We start from the raw sequence: 5,448 nt of genomic DNA, 5'->3' as shown, positions 1-5,448 counted from the left end.
AGGAGAGGAGAGGAGAGGAGAGGAGATCCACAATTTACATTTACATTTACAATTTATTTATGAAGTATTTAGTATTTAAAAAATGTCTAACTTTTGAAAAATTCTACATTTGAAATGTAGACTTATTTTCTAATTGATATGTGGGAAGCAAAAATTTGGCCTATAATGATTCTTGTCAGCTTAGACAATGATCTAATAGCTCTGTGACTGTGTATGTACTCATTAAAATACTATTGCTGAAGGAAAAGAGTAGGCTTAGAGCCAGTCTTACAGACAGGAAGGCACTGGGTGATCAAATCAAAGTCCATCTTGGATCTCAGTGTTCCCTTTACAACACACGTGATTCTAACCTGAACAAAACTAGACCTTGAGAAACCATAATTTTCTCCCCTGCTATGTCTGCACATTAACTTTCTCTCCCATCACGTTATTACTTTTCTGCCCAGGGAAGGTAATGTGTAGAAGTTTAGCCTTTAAACCACTAAGACTGTGCTAAAATATTGTCCAATATTTTAGTTCTATACTTCAACAATATCACTCCACTGAGCAGGTTTTCTTATTAAAACTGCAGCCAATGGGATGTGTTCTTCTCCATTCAGCAAAGTTGCAAAGAAGTACTTTATTATTTCTTAAAAATCCATATGTCAGAGTTTATATCTTTTCTAGATGTTCTAGGGTTGATTTCCTTCCTGGGCATGAATACTTAAGGTCACCCAGCCAACTCACTAACTTTGCAGAATCATCCATAAGCTACAGCTAAATAGCTGTGTTCACATTGCCAGGCTTTCTGAGGGACCAGTTGCCGTGTTTCATTGACTTAACTGTTTGAAAAGTCGAATTTTAGTGAAAAATCTTCCCTAACACCACTGTAGAGAATTACTTTATGAACATATTTAGCAGAAGAATTTTTAGCTTTGCCCTCTGTTAGCTACGTCCATTCGCACTGGGAAAAAAAAAATAAATCATAGATCCAGCCCAACTCCATTAGTTGTTTGTCATTACTTCTACATAAATTTTCCAGCAGAATCCAGGTGGAGATGATGGACAGGATGAACAGCCTTGTGAGCCTCGATAGGCTGTAGTAAACTGCAGCTGAATGACACACAAGCAGTCACTGTAATTCCCCTACAGCCACTTCAGGAAAACCTGAGACAGTTCAGACTTGGTATGAATTTCTGTGTCTCAAAAATGTCTCAAGAACATAGAGACTTCCTCTGGCCTCAGAAAAGTGGTGCATATAGCCCAGGACACGGTTTCTGATGGTGACAACAGAGATGCTATTTAGGAAAAGCACGCAGTCCATTCTCTTCCTACCCCTACCCCACCCACCACTGTTGTACTGGAATATTTGACTGTGGCACCTCACCCCCCATTCATTTTAGTTTCTGTTCAATGATCTGTTGTTTATAAAGCAAACATTTCATAGACACATGTCTCACTTTTTACCACCGGATTTACAAAAACAAAGGAGGTGAAGCCAGCCCAGAAGCAGGTTGCAGTTGGGTTCTTGAAGCTGGTTATCATTACAGGTGTTGATGGAAGCGTGCCTCATTGTGAAGGCTGTTTGTCCCTGGAGATTGTCTTATGCATCCTCTCCACTAATTCCTGATTATGGATGCATCTCAGCTTCACTGCTACTTCTCAAATGTCTCCTAAGAGGTTCCTAAATAAATGTATCTGCAGGCTTTTCTCTTACTGGATGTCCTCCCCTTTCTAGTCTTTAGCTAGCAGGAAAATACAGAATATCAGTCTATTATAGTCCTTACAAATGTATAAACCCTAAAAAAACAGTCCCTATAAAATAAGGGAAGTTGAATCCAGGGTTTAACCATAGTCAAGATTCCCTTCTGTGAAGGGCAATGAGGATCTGAAAGCAGATGGCTCTTTCACAATCACACTAAAAAGAAAGAATAAAAAAAATGCAATTACCAAAAATATTTACCATCCTGTGATAAGGTTACATTGCTTACCAAAAGGATGTTTACGTGTCATGTCCTCTAGGACGTGCAGTGAGGTGTGCTCCTGATACTTCTTCCTCTCTCCAGCCAGGAGGGGGGTTCTCCTGAAATGTTCTCCATGCCCCTTCCTGCTTCTAGGCCAAAACTCAAACCAATGCTACTTGGGGAATGAAGTGGTGAGTACCTGGAAAAACAACTTGTAGCTGGTCAGAAGGAGAAGAAATGTTTGGATTTATAAAAGCAAGATCTCTTGCTTTATAAGGCACAGACATGAAATGCAAGATGGTTAGTAACATCTTTGAAGGTGTTAACTGGAAGCTCAGGTCTTATCTTTTCTAAGAAAATTGGTTGGGGAATGGTACTTACTTGCTTGTGTTTTTTAAACAAACATTTTCTACTTATCAGATGGTAAAATCACAGTGCTAAGAGCATGACTGTAGCTTTTAACGTGTATGGGTAAGATGGTAAACATTTCCTTGGTAGCATGAATGACCAAACCACATATGCTGAAATTCCAGCAGCTTTGACCACACTAACATTTTACCTTATGCTAATGATCATGTGTGAGCAAGCAGTTGGTAAAAAACATACACTTTTTTTTTCCTTATTAGTGTGGACACAAAGACTACAGCCTTCTTCACCTAAGATAAATTAATTGAGCTAACAGAACCGAACCATTTACTCCTTCTTTCTTTTGGCCTGTTAAAAGGGGGTAAAAATGTGAACTTCTGAGGCAACACAAATATGAAGGAGGAACTAATTTTCCTCCATCAAAGAAATCCACAAATTATTTTTAAATCTTTTTAAAGCTGTGGAAATGTGGTGACAACCTAAACCCGGGAAGGTTAGTAGCCTCTCTGACTGGAACAGTAAAAGCTTGGTGGTGAACAGCAACCAAGTCCCATCAATTATCTGAAAGCCCTAATATTCTGTGGAAACCAGGTTCTTAGTCAAGTCTTAGGAGTCAGTCCCTGTCCTTGAAATGAACTGAGCTTTGGGTATGAGCTAGAAACTCTCCTGGTTTTTAAACTGTGTTCTATTCTTCTCTTCCATTTTATCTCCTTGCTTCTAACTGTATTATAAGTGAGGTTTGGATGCAAAATTATAAACCAAACATAATTATAAAGCCACCTGGATTCTGAACATTGTTGAGTCATCTTATGTCAAATTCAATTAAAATGTTTTAAGGAAAAAAATGAGAAGTTTGTGTATAGGCCACTGGCATTATAAGGCCTCAGATTCTTATTCTCTTGCAATATAGTCTGTGGTGGGTGAGTTAGTCCACCCACCCTTACAATGAATAATAGATTTCATAACTCCAGATATATTCATTCATGTCACCTTATTTAACTGAGGAGACTAGTCAAGAGGCTCTGTAATGCATGAGATTCACACGGTGACTCAGTAATTAACTACAGGATTCACATGTTCAAGACCTGTAGATGGCTTTCTACCATGATTAATCTACTGACTCTTACTAAGCAGAGCTGATACTTCCCTAAGTTACAGACCTTTTCTACCTCTTGCAGAAAAGGCAGAATTATCCCCAAACAGCCCAGCCCAAGAAACAAAACCCATATCGTGTCAAAATGCAGCCTGCCGTATCAGCAGGCCTGTTGTAGTGGTTGTGCAGTTGTAAAGTTGCAACTTTCCAGAGATGCTGTCTCTCTCACGTATCACAGCTATGTGAGTCTGACCACAAAACTCTTTCCTGACTGCCCAAGGGCCCAGGTTTTTCCGTCCTTTTTTTTTGATCTTGGATTTGTCAACATCCCACCATCCCTGTCTAGAAGGTATAGGAGCTCCCTTTTGTTTGATGTGAGCTGAACGCCCGGGGGCACTGAAGGGGTTAAGTGGAGGAAATTCTTGACAACTTCAATAGAGAATCAGGCATTTTAAAGGATTTTCTGTAAGAAGAACCCAGTATGTCTGACATCAGAGCCACAGCACATCACAGCGAAAGAGTAAAATTTTTACTTAAAGGGTTTTTTATACTTTCGGAATGGAAAATATTCATATTGTGGTTTTGCACTAAAAATAAATTCTTCCATTCACAGCCAGCAACAGGTAGCTGAGGTTAGATCAAACCACTAGCTTACTAATGACTATGAATTGCAGTATCTATAGAAATGACCAGAATTCAAGGCAGCCTCTAAAATAAGCCAGATGAATCATTCTTGAAAAATATTATTCACTCCGTAATAAATAGGCCCAGCATAAATGTCGGCCACACAAAGCATGCTTTAAGTATTTTTCAGAAATGTACAACACTGTTGCATGTAAATTGAAGTGATCAGTTTTAGTCCTTTTGCAAGGGTTCTGTGTTTTTCATAACAAGTCTGGGAACACTCAAGTGATCCCGGTATCCTAAAGTTAAGTGACTGAATTGAAAGCATTCCTTTTGGTCAAACATCTTGAATGTAATAAATAATAGCTCTTAAAGTATTATAAATAAGGAATCTGAACTGTCTGGAGTTATAGCGAAAGCTATTGTTCAACAAAGATGCAGTAAGAAACAAAAGCTGATAAAATCTTTAGATTCTTATTCTACTGTGTAACCCTTTTTTTTTTTTTGGTAGTAAGTTCCTAGGTCAGACGTTCTGCTAGTGCACATCACCAGAACATCGCTACCATTAGTGGAGCCACGCTGACTGACTCAACTTAAAAATCTGGGCCCCAGTTAAATTATTAAAAAACCAAAACCCTAAAATCACAAAAACCCACTGTGACAGCAACCTCTGTCCTGTACATAATTTTCTACAGGGGTACATTTTCATATTTCATATCCCATGTTATCTCACTAAAGCAAGGGAGTGATCTATGCCTAGAAGGACTGCCAGACCTTAAGAGGTAAGAAGAAGATGAGGAGCGTTAGGAAAGAAAGGCCAAACCAAACAAACAATGGAAAAAAATTACAACCAACAACAAAAAATACCCATTCCACCAAGGAAGCAAACACCAAAAAAGCAAAAATCTTTAACTTCAACATTTTTTTTTGGTCTCTGATGTCTCCTTGTCCTAGCAAGTCTCTGAAATGGGTACCAAGGATAGCAGTTTTTTTATTGCCATGCATGCTGTAGCCTGCCTTCACAAGAATAAAAAACCTCAAAACCCCCAACAAAACAAACAAAAGAAAAAAACACAGACGGAAAACAATATCTTGCATGCCGTCAACATGAGATGTCTAAATCACTTGTGTACAATTCAGGTTTAAGTTACTAAATTTAGAAATGCATGTTCTTTGTGTCTACTCGGTGTCTGTACTACTGTGGGACTGAACCTCTCACTAAAGCTAAACCAACAGTAAACCCAACTGTCGTTATTTCATGGCCACTGTTGCTCATGGTCATTGCTACTACAGCCCTCATGTATCTAGACAGTATATCTTTTTCTTGTTCCCCCTGAAAACTAGGGTATAGCTTACTTAGAACCCAGTCATTTCATTTGTAGCACAGTTGCAGCCACAGAGGGAAATTGGTAAATAAATTGT

This window comes from Calidris pugnax, unplaced genomic scaffold, assembly GCF_001431845.1.
Source record: "Calidris pugnax isolate Ruff unplaced genomic scaffold, ASM143184v1 scaffold153, whole genome shotgun sequence".
In the NCBI taxonomy this organism is placed as follows: domain Eukaryota; kingdom Metazoa; phylum Chordata; class Aves; order Charadriiformes; family Scolopacidae; genus Calidris; species Calidris pugnax.
This window is presented reverse-complemented; position numbering follows the sequence as displayed.